At 44.3% G+C, this 15342-nt stretch overlaps 1 pseudogene; it reads right to left on the bottom strand.

The window, feature by feature from the left end:
* Positions 1-9123: 9123 nt before the first annotated feature.
* LOC149451459 (zinc finger BED domain-containing protein 5-like) lies at positions 9124-15101 on the bottom strand (annotated as a pseudogene).
* Between the last annotated feature and the right edge of the window lie 241 nt (positions 15102-15342).

Genomic DNA, 15342 nt, shown 5'->3' with positions numbered 1-15342 from the left:
GAGTTAGTTGCACAAGGATTTCAAACCACTACTCGAAATGTAGGTAATTCTAACTGTTTGGCCAAGGCTGACATACAATATTGGTTTGATGGCATAGACATGGTCTGGAGTACTGACCTATCTCAAACTAGATGACCTGACATGGCGACAAGGCTCCAGACAAAATAACATGAAACTCTTAATGTGCTTGAAAAGCTATAACATTAAAAAGGCCTGCTCTGCTCCTCCTGGATATTACTTTATATGTGGGGGGAAAAAGGCTTATGCATGGATTCCACTAAATGCCATGAGTATTTATTTCGGTAGAGTGTTACCTGGTATATGGAAGATGATGAGTTTAAAGAAACAGATGCATTGGATACCTAAACACTTCATGCATAAAAGAGAACTGCCCATTGACCCAGACTCTGAGACTGAGGTTTCTAATACCGGTGAGACTGAGGTTTCTAATACCGGTGACACTGATGCAACAGAGGATTCTGTGACCAGTGATGGTGATACAGATATTGGTGCCAAGACAGATTGTATCACATGATCAGAATGCTAAACCTCTGTTTGCTATACCATGGGTGAACAGATGTTGTCTTAAATCTTTAAGTTTTATCATTGATTTGGCAGATCTGATGGATAACATCGCTGCCTTTTATATGATTAAAAACGTTGTAATCATTGCAAATGAGTTAAAAATGATTAAAAAGGAAGTACTCCAACACAGGCTGGTGTTGGACTACCTCACCACTAGTCCAAGGTGGAACGTGTGCCATTGCGGGATCTGCTTGCTGCAACTACATCGGAAATGATACAAGGGCTGAAGATGTCGTCATTTCACATGTTGAGAGAGTGCAGCAATTGAAACTGGATTTCCATAAAGAACATACTGAGACTGCTTGGGTTGGAGGAAGCTGGGAGAGCTGGCTCTCATGGTTTAATCCTCTCAACTGGTTCTTCGGAATTGGGGGGTGGTTTTCTGGCATTCTGCATGGCATTTTGTATATAATTGATACACATTTGATTTATAAGGATTATAGCAACAATAAATTTGATTCTTTTCAAATGTATGAAGATGGTTACAAATGTGTGTACTAATACTGGTTCCTTTGAGCCCCAAAGGTCCCGTGTGATGACTCCTTATGAAATGGTGTCTCACATTCCTGAGATTCACCCTAAAGATACATAGGAGGTCCAATGCCAAAGAATTTGAACAGGAGGGACTGTAAAGATGAGAAACAAAATGGAGTCAGATCATCATATCATCGTTATACATATATTGAGAGTTCCTCTATAACTGTTCTGTACTTTGTTTTTCTGTTCTTGAATTATTTTGGTATTATATAACCTTTGTAACATATCTTGTGTCCTGTTTGTTGGGACAGAAATCACTATTCTGCTAAAAAGTCCCTTTAGTCCCCTTTTACATAATCCTAGTTTGCGTTATTATAACAAGTAAACTTTATCGTGTCCAAGAGGTCAGTGTGACCCAAGCTTGTGCTGAGACAACCAGTTAGGAATTTCTCGTGATTTGGTCTTTGGATCTTTTATAGTAACCTCACACACTGGTTTTCTATTACAGGCCTATCATGTAATCGGCTTCATCACATTGTCTTTGTATGCCTTGTGATCTGATGTACATTGTAATTCTTCAGTAAACTTTATATCAGATGAATGCAACAGAATTGGTGTTGATGTCCTTCATTCAAAAGGTGTACTTAACAATTCCTCCTCCAATGGGTTGCCTGGGTGATCTGCCTACTGTCCTTCCCTAAATGCTGGCATCCTCTGAGTGCCGACATCTGTACTGAGAACCACAAGAGGTGACATACTGCAGCAGGAGATTTCCTTGAGCACAGTAAGTTCCTGTTCCTATCACAGTCCCTCTCTGGAGGTCTGCAGCAGATCTGATATGGAAGAAGATTACTAGAGGTTACTGCACATCATTACTGCTCACTGGTTGCTAGAGGTTACGACACATCATTAATGCTCACTGGTTGCTAGAGGTTACTGCACATTACCATTCACTAATAGGTTGCTAGAGCTTACTGCACATTAGCGCTCACTAATTGGTTGCTAGAGGTTACTGTACATTACCGCTCACTGACTTGTTGGGGGGGGTGAGATCAGTGCCAGTGCTGGGGGGGGGATAGAATGAGTGGCAGTGCTGGTGGAATGGATAAGATGAGTGACAGTGCTGGGGGGATGAGATAAGTGGCAGTGCAGGTTTATCAATTGTGCATTTAATCACTTAGCAATTGCCCGCCTGCAATGTATGCATGCCCCCTGGCCAGCATCGACTGTGATTGTACACAGCGGGAGCTTGTCAGCAAGTCCCAGCCGATAACTCACGGCTGGTACCTGTTGATCGGCTTTGTACAATCGCAGCTCAGAGATCTTGTGTTGTCAGTCAATGCAGAGTTCTGTACAGAGAATTTTCTGATCCCTGCAAAGGAATGAGAAACTTAGAGATCAATTAGTAAAAGCAGCACATAATACACACAGACCCACATTTAACCCCTTGATATCCCTAGATGTTAACCTCTTCCCAGCCAGTGTCACTGGTACAGTAACAGTGTATAGTATTACTGATTTACTGTATTAGTGTCACTGGTGATGTCATTGTCAGGCAGTTCCCCCCAGCATCAGTTAGTGCGATTGCCCGCCACTCTATCAGTCCCATTATAAGTTGATGATCACTGACATTAGTAGTTATAAAATAAATTAATACAAATTCCAGTGTGTATATATACCATAGTTTGTAGGTATAATAACTGTCATGCAAATTAATCACTATACATTTATTGGGATTTTTAGTCAGATATTGCAGAATACACTTTGGCCAAAAGTTATGAAGTAGTGTTTTTTTTTTTCTTTCATTTATTGGATATCTTTTATAGCAGAAAGTAAAAAAAATTAAAAACCCATTAGTGATCAAATACCACCAAAAGAAAGCTCTATGTGAAGTATACACACATACACAGGTGTGGAATTATTTGAGAACTACTTGTCCAGGGACTAAATCTGGGTCCCAATCTACTTGTCCAGATAAAAAAAAAATAACCAAAACCATACTTGAATCTGAGATGCTTTTAGGAATGTTGGGGGCTTTAAGGTGACTTATACAGCGCAATGTTAAAAATATTAAGTGTTTATCTCCTCCTCCCCTCCCTGCCTCTCCAGCACCACACCCAGGCACTGGCAGGGAGGGGAGAGACCTTGCAGTGTAATAAGCACCGATTGGCTGCTCCTCAGGAAGGAGTGTCTGTCTTATCCTTTATCAGTTTCGCTACCAAAGCCATTTTATGCACACAAACAGTTTTTAGGCTTTAAGATTACACAAAATCCCCAAATATTATATATTTTCTGAAAGCTGAGACCCTAGAGCAGTGGTTCTCAACCTTTCTAATGCCGCGACCCCTTAATACAGTTCCTCATGTTGTGGTGACCCCCAACCATAAAATTATTTTCGTTGCTACTTCATAACTGTAATTTTGCAGTGGGAGGAGTAGTGCCACATCATTGGTGTCAGTGGAAGGAGTAGTGCCCCATCACTGATGTCAGTGGGATGAATAGTGCCCCATCGTTGGTATCAGTGGGAGGAATAGTGCCCCATCACTGGTGTCAGTGGGAGGAATAGTGCCCCATCACTGGTGTCAGTGGGAGGAATAGTGCCCCATCACTGGTGTCAGTGGGAGGAATAGTGCCCCATCGTTGGTATCAGTGGGAGGAATAGTGCCCCATCGTTGGTGTCAGTGGGAGGAATAGTGCCCCATCGTTGGTGTCAGTGGGAGGAATAGTGCCCCATCGTTGGTGTCAGTGGGAGGAATAGTGCCCCATCGTTGGTGTCAGTGGGAGGAATAGTGCCCCATCGTTGGTGTCATTGGGAGGAATAGTGCCCCATCGTTGGTATCGGTGGGAGGAATAGTGCCCCATCGTTGGTGTCGGTGGGAGGAATAGTGCCCCATCGTTGGTATCGGTGGGGGGAGTAGTGCCAAATCACTGGTGTCGGTGGGGGGAGTAGTGCCCCATCACTGGTGTCGGTGGGGGGAGTAGTGCCCCATCACTGGTGTCGGTGGGGGGAGTAGTGCCCCATCACTGGTGTCGGTGGGAAGAGTAGTGCCCCATCATTGGTGTCGGTGGGGGGAGTAGTGCCCCATCATTGGTGTCGGTGGGGGGAGTAGTGCCCCATCATTGGTGTCAGTGGGGGGAGTAGTGCCCCATCACTGGTGTCAGTGGGGGGAGTAGTGCCCCATCACTGGTGTCAGTGGGGGGAGTAGTGCCCCATCACTGGTGTCAGTGGGGAGAGTAGTGCCCCATCATTGGTGTCAGTGGGAGGAATAGTGCCCCATCATTGGTGTCAGTGGGAGGAATAGTGCCCCATCATTGGTGTCAGTGGGAGGAATAGTGTCCCATCATTGGTGTCAGTGGGAGGAATAGTGCCCCATCATTGATGTCAGTGTGGTGGAGGGGAGAATAGTGCCCCATCATTGGGGTCAGGGGGGGGGGGAAATAGTGTCCCATCGTTGGTGTCAGTGGGGGGAGGAATAGTGCCCCATCGTTGGTGTCAGTGGGGGGAGGAATAGTGCCCCATCGTTGGTGTCAGTGGGGGGAGGAATAGTGCCCCATCGTTGGTGTCAGTGGGGGGAGGAATAGTGCCCCATCGTTGGTGTCAGTGGGGGGAGGAATAGTGCCCCATCGTTGGTATTAGTGACAGCCTGGGCTCGCTCTCTCACTTACCTGTCAGCTGTCTTCCTTCTCTGGCCGCTCTCCTCTTCACTCGCTCCGGCAGCTCCCTCGATCTTCTTTGTTGTACGCGCGCTGCCGCTCGGCTCCTCCTCTCCAAGCTCCACCTCCTCGCCGGTGATTGGCCGCCTGTGTGCCTCTCCTGAGCTACAGTTTCGGTGGCCAATCAGCGACGAGGAGGCGGAGCTGCTGAGCGATCCCGGAGGTGTGGCCAGGTGACAGGAGCAGCGTATCATCCCGCCCACACATCGCCGGAGAGAGGAGCGGTGTCTCAGTTCCTAAGACCATCGGAAATATGTGTTTTCCGATGGTCTTAGGCGACCCCTGGGAAATGGTCGTTCGACCCCCAAAGGGGTCGCAACCCCCAGGTTGAGAACCGCTGCCCTAGAGAATAAAATAATGGTAGGTCCTATTTTTAATGTCACACAATATTACCTCAAAAGTCTAGGAAATGCAAAATTTGAGTAAAAAAATACACTCCTGTTAATTTCAGGGCACAAAAAAAGCAATAAGCTGAAATAAGACTAGGTATCGCAATCAACATTCTCATGCATAGACACCCCAGCGCGTGCTTTTACGTTTTGTAAAAAATATAACTAGAGTTACACCCAAGTGCATAACATCTTCCCCCCCCCATGTACAATTAAAACTTTTTTTTTTCATCACATGGGTGACAAGAAGTTCCCTATGTGATTTTTGGTGACAGGTTCTCTTTGTTGAGACATCTGGGGTCTAATATCCTGTATGTCACTGCTGAATGTAATGCAGTGTACATTATACTGCATTCAGTTCTTTCTGGCCTCAGTGGCTGGGAAATCTGTGAATGGGGACAGTCACTTCCGGGTCAGGACAAGAAGGGGAGGGGATGTGTCCACTCTCCTTCCTCCACTCTAGCCGGCAATGCACTCTGAAGCAGTCCTGGGCTCGGGAGACATAACGGGTGGGGGAAGTTTGTATGGGTGGGGGCGGAGGCTGGCACCATAGTGTGTTAGATGAAAGCATTCACTGAGCATTGCTTTCACACGACAGGTGAGCCCTGCTGCTTGCCCATTGGGCAATGCAAATTCAACAACCGTGATGTAATATTTATTTATTTTTATTTTTTTTGGAGCAAAGACCCTAGAGAATGAAATGCTGATTTTTGCAAATTTTGTCACATGTTATTTATGCAACATTTTAGTGAATTAAAAAAAAACACACAAATATATACCCACATATGAAAGCATGTTACAGTGGGAAAATAGATACCCAATATGTCTTGCTTTAAAATTGCGCACGCTTGTGGAGTTGCAGCAAACGGTATTTACATGTTTACAGGTTACCTGTTTAGAGTTACAGAGGAGCTCTAGCTCTCTCTCTCGATAGTTCGTGGCGATACCTCACGTGTGCTGCAAACATGATTTACATGTGTGCACAATTTACATATGCATTCACTCCCACCGCTACAGAAGTGGTCCAGCAGTGAGCTGCCAGGACTGATTTCAGAAGAACGCCGGCAGTCTGCAGGAAAAAAAACATTCGGGGTTATGGCTGATGTCTTCAGCTACAACCCCGGAAAACCACTTGAAAATCACTGCTGTGATGTGTTCACACTGATGTGGTGCAGTATTTGTCTATTTCTGTGCATTTCCTGCACCACAGCAAAATTGCACTCCGTTCATGTGTGCCAGTGCGGGTGTGTATGTTCATTTAACGACATCCCATAGTCATTTCACAAGACACAGTATGGTTGGCAGAATTGGATTGCTTGGGTGTGAACATCCGATACGATATGATCTGATTCTGATGTGGCGAAAAGTTTCCCAAACCATTTTGGTGCGGATACGGTGCAATTTGAGTCATACAAAATGAATAGGCTCAAATCGCAGTGCTGTAAAAATTGAATGTGATCTTGGACTGGAATGCGGTGTGATTCCTGTGCGAATCTCATGCAATGTGCCATATCCTGGCAGTGTGTACCAGACATCAAACGCAGGACACCATGTTGGGTCCAAGAAGTTCACTCACATTGTGAAAGAGACAGTTCTCAGCAAGAATTCTCTCCCCCCTCACAAAGTGAGTGATATCGAACATCCACATGTCTCATGATGTTCACTTACTGTGAGAAAAGAATGTACGACAATTTGTATAGACTCAGAATATGAACATCTCAACAGACTTGAGCTGTACAAATTGTCAGCATTTTGTCTCTCACTAGGTGCCAAGTGACCACTGGCAGGCTGGCACTCACTGGGTTTATTTGGTCTGGGCCGGCTCCCTGATGTATCTGTGGCAGTATTAACAGTGGCACCTGTCCAGCATCAGGTGATGGGGGCTTCTCTAGCTCTTCCCCCTTCACAGTCACAGGTGGCCCATGGGTCAGCTGACCACTAGCTCCTGCCCCCTGCTCTAACGTCATCAATACAGGAGGGCCTGTCACAGATCAGCCATGCTGCTGAGATACAGAGGGCTCTGGATGAGGGGCAGGTGAGATGCCTGCAGGCTGTAGCATTTGTATTACATTGCGCCCCAGCCCCACTTCATACACAGGTAGCCCCGGCCAAATGCCTGGTGTGCCCTATGGCCAGTCCGGGCCTGGAACCCACAGTATAGCAGGGTTGCGGGTAGATGATGAGAACCACCATGGTGGTCAGTCCTCCCTATTCAGTGGTACACAGGGGGGGGGGTGATTTACTAAAACTGCAAGTTTCAAAATCTGGTGCAGCTCTGCAGAGAAACCAATAAGATTCCAGGTTTTGTCAAAGCTTAACTGAACAAGCTGAAGTTAGAAGCTGATTGGCTACCATGTACAGCTGCACCAGATTCTGAGTTCTCCAGTTTTAATAAATTTCTTATCTCATTGATAATTGGGGAAAGCTAAGGTATGGGGAGTGTTCTATACAAGTAACACAGTGACTGTGTATCTGGTTATTGCTAGAAGTGTCACCTTGCTATCCCGCCATTGCTGGCTGTGTCTGTCCACATGCTCACTACAATTGACTTCCATTGTGTAATGACACTCAGCTGTTTATCTGAGACTTCCCAAGTGATGATTTGATACATAGTGAGCTATATTCATTGATAGGTTGTTTGTAAGGCCAGATCCAGGACTTCTGTACACTGGATGTGTATGTGGTCTGCGAGTCTTCCAGGCTCCATGTGCACGTCATTCAGCCTTCAAGCAACATTGTACCAACGTGGCTCCAGTCTCAGGTTGGCGTGTCTTCTCCAGACATTCATCTGCTGGTTCTACTCTCTGCTCATCCATAGCTGCTTACATGCTTTATATTTATTACAGCTTTCCGGATGTCCCAGGATTTGTTCATATATCATTCTAGGACAGTGGTTACCATGTGCTCGTGTTTCTCTGATTGTATATGGAGCCACGTGTGACTTTTAAAAGGGATAACAACGTCATTATTTTAATCTCACAGCGGATATTTTTGGTCTGGGGGTATCCATCCTGTTTATAGTACTGTGGGCTTCAATAAACTTTTTGTTATTTATATTTATCCTTTGTTACCATTTTAGCGATTTTTGTTAGTCTTTTCAGTTTGGGATAAACCTGTTTGCAGACATTAATGCCCGGTTCACACTGATGCCGTGCAAAGTACACTACTACAGCAGTCCTGAACAGAAAGCCAGGAGGATGAAAATGATGGCAAGGCGAAGATAATTGGGTCCACCCAGTAACTGCAAATAGGGTGGTGGGGGGCCAGTTTAGGGTCATCTAGAATGATCTACATGCACGCAAGGAGAAATTCTTCTATTACACTAACATGTCAGTGAACAGGTAAGTACTTATGTGAGAGAGAGTATTTCCTTCTTCCTCTACATCCATTCCTCCATTAAAAAAACCCTCCCCATCCTATCTCTATACCTACCTTCCCCCCCCCCCATCCTAGCTCTAACCCTACCTCCTCCCCACCCTTATCTTTATAACTCCCCCTCATTCTAGCTCCATCCCTATCCCCCCCATCCTAGCTCCGTCCCTACCTTTTCCCCCCATCCTAGCTCTATCCCTACTTCCCCCCCCATCCTAGCTCCGCCCCTACCTTTTCCCCCCATCCTAGCTCTATCCCTACTCCCCCCCCCCATCCTAACACTGTCCCTACCTCCACCTCCCCCTCTCCTAACTCTGTCCCTACCTCCACCCCCCCATCCTTGCTCTATCCATCCATACAGCCTCCTCACCCTTCTCTCCTCCATCCATATTTCCCAACCACCCTTATCTCTCTCTACCCCTCACCCTCCCTCCATCCCTTTCCCTACCTCTCTCCCCACCCATCTCTTTTTCTAGCTCACCTCCTTTTTGTGTATTTTATGTATTCAGTTTTGACAATTTGCTTGGATGGCTCTACACCAGTGGTTCTCAACCTTTCTAATGCCGCGACCCCTTAATACAGTTCCTCATGTTGTGGTGACCCCCAACCATAAAATTATTTTCGTTGCTACTTCATAACTGTAATTTTGCAGTTCCTCATTATGTTCCTCAAAGAAAGCAGATAAGGTAGGCAACATGTAAATATTTTTATTAAATTTTTTTTGCCAAAGCTGAAGTTTCTTTTGGAATGATCAAATCTTTTCAGACAAATCGAGGCAAGTTGCATTTGGTCCTTGCAGTGATAAATTTAACTCATTCAAGATGGCAAAGATGTCAACCAAGTAAGCTATTTTCTGCAGTTCACGTTTATCGCTGAAAAGTGCTTCGAACTGCGGTCTTGCCTTCTGATTAAAAAACGTTTTAAGTTCATCACGAAGCTCAAAAACACGTTTTAAAACTTTTCCTCTTGACAACCATCTCACTTCAGTGTGAAATAGCAAAGCATTGTGTGGCGCATCCAACTTGTTGCACAGTTGCGAAAACAGTCGACTGTTTAAACTGCTCACCTTTACAAAATTGACACAACTTATGACGCTTTTCATTACTTGTTGTAACTCTTGTGGCAGCGTCTTTGTTGCTAATATTTGCCTATGAATCATACAGTGAGTTCCAATGACTTTTGGTGACTCAATCAGTACCAAACGTTGAAATCCAGATCGACATCCTAGCATAGCTGGAGCACCATCTGTGCAAACACCACAAACCTTTTCCCAAGAGATCTGATGCTCTTTCAGAAATGAACCAACTGTGTCAAATACATCATGTGCAGTAGTTGTTTCAAGAGGAAAAAAGAAACTCATCTTTAAAGTCGCCATCATTAATATACCTCACGTAAACCAGTAACTGTGAACAGTTTGCCACGTCTGTAGATTCATCAAGCTGGATACTAAATATTGGAAGTGGAGCAGATTTAATTTCCTGCACTACCTGACCAAGAATATCAGCAGACATGTCATCTAATCGTCTGCGGACAGTGTCGTTGAATAAGGCAATTGCATTCAATTTCGTAACAAATTCGTCTCCGATCATAACTTGAACAATGTCTTTGGCCGCTGGCAACAGTAAATCCTCACCAATGGTGTGAGGTTTCATAGCTCTGGCGATTCTGAGTGTCACCAAATATGAAGCTTCAACGGCTGCTACATTTTTTTTGTAGTACTTGCCACCAGTGTCAAGTCTGGCTTTCTTGAGTGCATCAGCTTTGCTTCTAAAATAGTTGGTATCCCTGTTCTGTTAATCGATCCTGCTCAGATGCTCACACACTGTAGTTAACAGGAGACATTTTATTAGGTGCTTCTAGCTGCCATTATACATGTGTCTGCCCTAGAACTACAACCAAAGAGAGGCAATAACACAGTTGTACCAGTATCTAAGTAGTGAGACCCCTAGAGGCCATACACAGCATATAACATATTGCTACATTCTTTCTCTTTTAAATAAAAGAACAATGAAATATAACAAACACAAAAATTAGATATAATCCTTGAGGTGAGCCGGCTTTCTGATTGTTCTGCCAGCTCGCGTAACATATGAGGTTTCTTCTGATTCTGGCAGTCTATTTTCTGGGACTGTCTCTCTCTGCCTAGAGACCTCCCTATGCTCCTCAGCAGTCCCTGTTTCTTTGTTGCTGGTATTCATAGTCTCATCGCTTTGAGTGTCCATATACTGTTCCCAGGGCCCTGTATCATCTCCTTCTTGTATTTTTCTCAGATGTCTCCGATTTCTCCTCCATCTTCTTCCTTCCTCTGTTATAATTTCATAGGACCGTGGTCCCAATTTCTGTACAACCTTCGCTTTTTTCCAGTGTTTGTCATATTTCCCTATTGGCTGAATCCGTACATTGTCATTGCTCTGGAGAACAGGCAGATCTTTTGCAGATTTATTATAATAGAAAGCTTGCCTATCTTGATTCTTCGTTAGTTTGGCTTTAACATTGCCCACAAGCTTTGGCTTTAGTAGTTGACCTGCAGTTGGTAGGAGAGTCCTTGTACGTCTACTCATAAGCCGCTGTGCTGGACTGGTGTCTAGGCCTTGTGTGGGTGTGTTTCTGTGGTCCAGTATAGACAGGTATATCTCTGTACCTGCCTGTTTTGCCTTTTGCATGAGTCTTTTGGCTGTTTTTACTGCTGACTCGGCTTTACCATTACTCTGCGGATATCCAGGAGATGATGTCTGGTGCTCAAATTCCCACCTCTCCCTGAATTTTTTGAATTCTTCCGATGTAAATTGAGCGGCGTTGTCAGAGAACACAATATCCGGAATGCCATATCTGGCAAAATGGGCCTTGAGTTTTTTAATTACTGTTTTGGCCCTTGTGTCCTGTAAGTAGTCTATCTCCCAGAAGTTGGAAAAATAGTCCACAGTTACCAGATATTCCTTGTCGTTCCACGTGAACAGATCTGTTCCTACTTTTGACCATGGTCTGTTTGGAATTGTATGTGGTTGCAATGTCTCTTTCGGTTGCTTATCATTGCACGATGCACATATTTCACACTGTGCTATAAAGTTTTTTATGTGGTCATTCATTCCAGGCCAATAAACATATTCTCGTGCACGACGTAGACATCCTTCTACACCTAAGTGAGTCGAGTGCAATCTTTCTATAATGTCTCTTCTAAGTGATTGTGGTATGACAGCTCTTTCTCCTTTAAAGATGATTCCATGCTGCACAGAGAGTTCATCTCTTATGTGAAAAAATGGAGAAACCTCCATTGGAGCATGCTGCTTGTGTTTTGGCCATCCCTTCAAGATGACAGTCAATAGGATCTGTAGAGTTTTATCTTCCGCTGTGCAGGTCTGTATTTGTTTCAGTCTGTCTTTTGAGACAGACAGATATTCACACATATTGATGCTTTCAATGTCTTTTTCTTCTTCATTTGTGATGGGTAAGTAAGCTCTGCTTAGGGCATCTGCAATCAGTAAATCCTTCCCTGGACAGTAACAAATGTTAAAATCATATTTCTGAAGCCTTAACAGCATACGCTGCAGTCTTTTTGGGGCATTCAGTAGTGGCTTCTTTGTAATACTTTCTAAAGGCTTGTGATCAGAATGCACCACCACTTGTCGACCGTAGGTGTACTGGTGAAATTTCTCTAACCCAAATACTACCACTAGTAGTTCCTTCTCGATTTGAGCATAGCCTTGCTCTGTTAGAGTTAACGCTCTGCTTGCATATGTGATTGGCTGTTTATCCTGCATTAGTGTGGCTCCAAGGCCGGTTTCTGAGGCATCACATTGTACTACCACTGCTTGATCTGGATCAAAATATTTTAGCGTTGCTGCGTCTGCAATAGCATTTTTCACTGACTGAAAAACAGTTTCATGGCTTTCTGTCCATTCCCAGAGTACGTCTTTGTGAGTTAGCTGTCTCAGTGGCTCACACATGTCTGATAAATGCTTGCAAAATTTGGAAAGATAATTCACCATGCCCAGGAATCGTTGTACTCCACGTCTATCTGTAGGTGTCGGCATGTCCTGTATCGCCCTCACCTTCTCTGGATCGACTTTAACACCATTTGAGGTAAGAAGATGTCCAATATATGGTACTTCTGTCATTTTTAGTTTGAATTTTTCCAGGTTCAGTTTGATTTGTTTTTTTCTACATCTGTCTAAGAATTGTATCATCTTTTTATCGTGATCCTTTGTTGCGGATTCTAGATCATCACCTTCCCCAACTATTAGTATATCGTCTGCTATTATTTTTACTCCAGACAGTCCTTCCAAAGCTTGCATCAATTTTTGTTGGAACACTTCTGGAGCTGGGCTTACTCCCATTGGCATTCTAAGCCACTTATAGCGTCCAAATGGGGAAGAAAATGCTGTTAATAAACTTGATTCTTTATCCAGTTCCACGTGCCAGAACCCATTTTTCACATCACATACCGAAAATATTTTAGCCTTTGATAGATCTGGTAGAATATCTTCTATTGTTGGCATTGGATAGTGATTTCTTTTAAGGGCCTTGTTCAGTGGCTTAGGATCAATGCATATTCTTAACTTGCCTGATGGTTTTTTCACTATCACCAAACTGCTTATCCAGTCTGTGCTTTCCTGTACTGGTGCTATCATACCTCTGCTGTGCAAATCCTGCAGTTCCTCTTTAAGCGGTTGCATTAAGGCTACAGGTACTCTTCTTGTAGGCAGTCTGGTAGGCTGTATTGTATGATCAATTTCTAGTTTGTATTTGCCTTCCAGGCACCCATCACCTTCAAATAAATCAGCATACTCTGTTTTTATGTGGTGAAAATCCAAAATGTATTCTGCCTTTTGTGTAGGATTTTGAGTATTGTCAGAAACTTCCAGAGCCATGATGTTATGGGACTGCACCTTTATTAAGTCCATAGCCTGAACTGCTTTAACTCCCAGCAAAGGAATGTGATCGTCCTCCTGCAACACAGTAAACTCCACTCTGTAGCTCTTTCTGTTACGTGGATTTCTTAATTTTAGCTTGCATGTTCCCATGGGTTTCAGAACACTTTTGTTGTACATGACCAGTACCTTATCAGTGGGCTCAATGGGAACCTGTTTGTTAAGCAGAGTAAATGGAATGACATTGCAACTTGCTCCACAATCCAGCTGAAATCTTATGGGCTGTTCATCCACCATAAATATGGCAAAGAGCTGCTTTGCATCATTGGCTACTGGCTGTTTGACTACATTGACGTTCTCTGTTGCAGACTGCAGCTGCAGCCATGTGATGCCCTCTGTGCTGTCCTCGTCTGTGTCCTGGGTCACTGTGTGGACTTGTCTGTACTGTTTGCTGGTTTTGAATCTGCACACAGCTGAAAAGTGGTTCATCTTGCCACAAGTCCTGCAGGACTCCCCATACGCTGGACATTTCTCTTTGTCTCTTTCATGTCTTTTGCCACAGTATTTACACTGGACTGAGCTCACAGGGAGCCTGGACCTTGCTCTGCCTTTCACAGATACTGCATGTACTGAGGCATCACTGGTGCCCTCCATCATCTTCAGCCTGTCTTTAGTCAGCTCTGCAGCCCTGCAGATTTGTATACATTTCTCCAGCGCCAGCTCTTCCTCCCTCAGTAATCTTTCTCTGAGGTGAGAGTCTCTGATGCCACACACTATCCTGTCTCGGATAAGGGAGTCCCTGATGTCCCCAAATCCACAGGTTGCAGCCAGTCTCCTCAGCTCTGTCACATATCTGTCCACACTGTCCCCAATCTCCTGATTCCTTGAGAAGAACTTGTATCTCTCCACCGTCTCATTCTTTTTGGGGTCACAGTGCTTATCAAATGCTTGCAGTATGTCTGTCAGTGCCATGCTGTCTGTGAGCAGGGTCTCGGCTAGTTCTCTGCCTTTTTCCCCAATCAAGTAATAAAACAGCTTTACTTCCCTCTGCTCATCTCTGGGTGCCACTGTCAGGTCCACATACAGAGTAAACTCTTCCTTCCAGTGTCTCCATGTCTGTGAGAGATTGGAAGAAGTGACATCCAGTCTCTGAGGGGGTTTCAGGCCACTCTCCATAGTGCAGTCTGATAGGGACTCTGTATTTACAGTTGCTGATTCTCTGTACAGTTCCAGTGTCACACAATCTGTATTTGTAGACAGAAGATTTGCTGTTCAGAGGTTCAGTGCCCAGCTGCCACCATGTTCTGTTAATCGATCCTGCTCAGATGCTCACACACTGTAGTTAACAGGAGACATTTTATTAGGTGCTTCTAGCTGCCATTATACATGTGTCTGCCCTAGAACTACAACCAAAGAGAGGCAATAACACAGTTGTACCAGTATCTAAGTAGTGAGACCCCTAGAGGCCATACACAGCATATAACATATTGCTACAATCCCTGCTGGCAAAGCTCGGATGCTTGCTATCAAAATGGCGTTTTAGTTTGTTCGGCTTCATAGATTCAGCTGATAGAACTTCATAACAAATAACACATTGCGGTTTCTCAATTGCTACTGTAATTATTGAGGTAAAACCATACTGTAAAAAATCCTCAGTATATTTTTTCTTTTTAGGGTTCTTCTCTACACGATCCATTGTCATGGGTTGGTTTGTTATATAAATGAAAATATTATATGACAATAGCTGATGAACAATAATTCAAGTGTTGTCCCGTCTTACCTCCAATGCTTTCAACACAGCAGCTGTTTTCTACAGTACCTGCTGTCTGCACATGTGTGAATGGTCTGCATAAATACAATGGCGCCAACCCCAGTGTCGGACTGGGACTCCCATGGCTTACCTCGAGAATTGGGTCTGATGGCCCACCAAAAACACA

Source organism: Staurois parvus, unplaced genomic scaffold (assembly GCF_062004578.1).
Source record: "Staurois parvus isolate SC_StPar_1 unplaced genomic scaffold, SC_StPar_1.0 ptg000538l, whole genome shotgun sequence".
Classification (NCBI taxonomy): domain Eukaryota; kingdom Metazoa; phylum Chordata; class Amphibia; order Anura; family Ranidae; genus Staurois; species Staurois parvus.
This window is presented reverse-complemented; position numbering and strand designations above follow the sequence as displayed.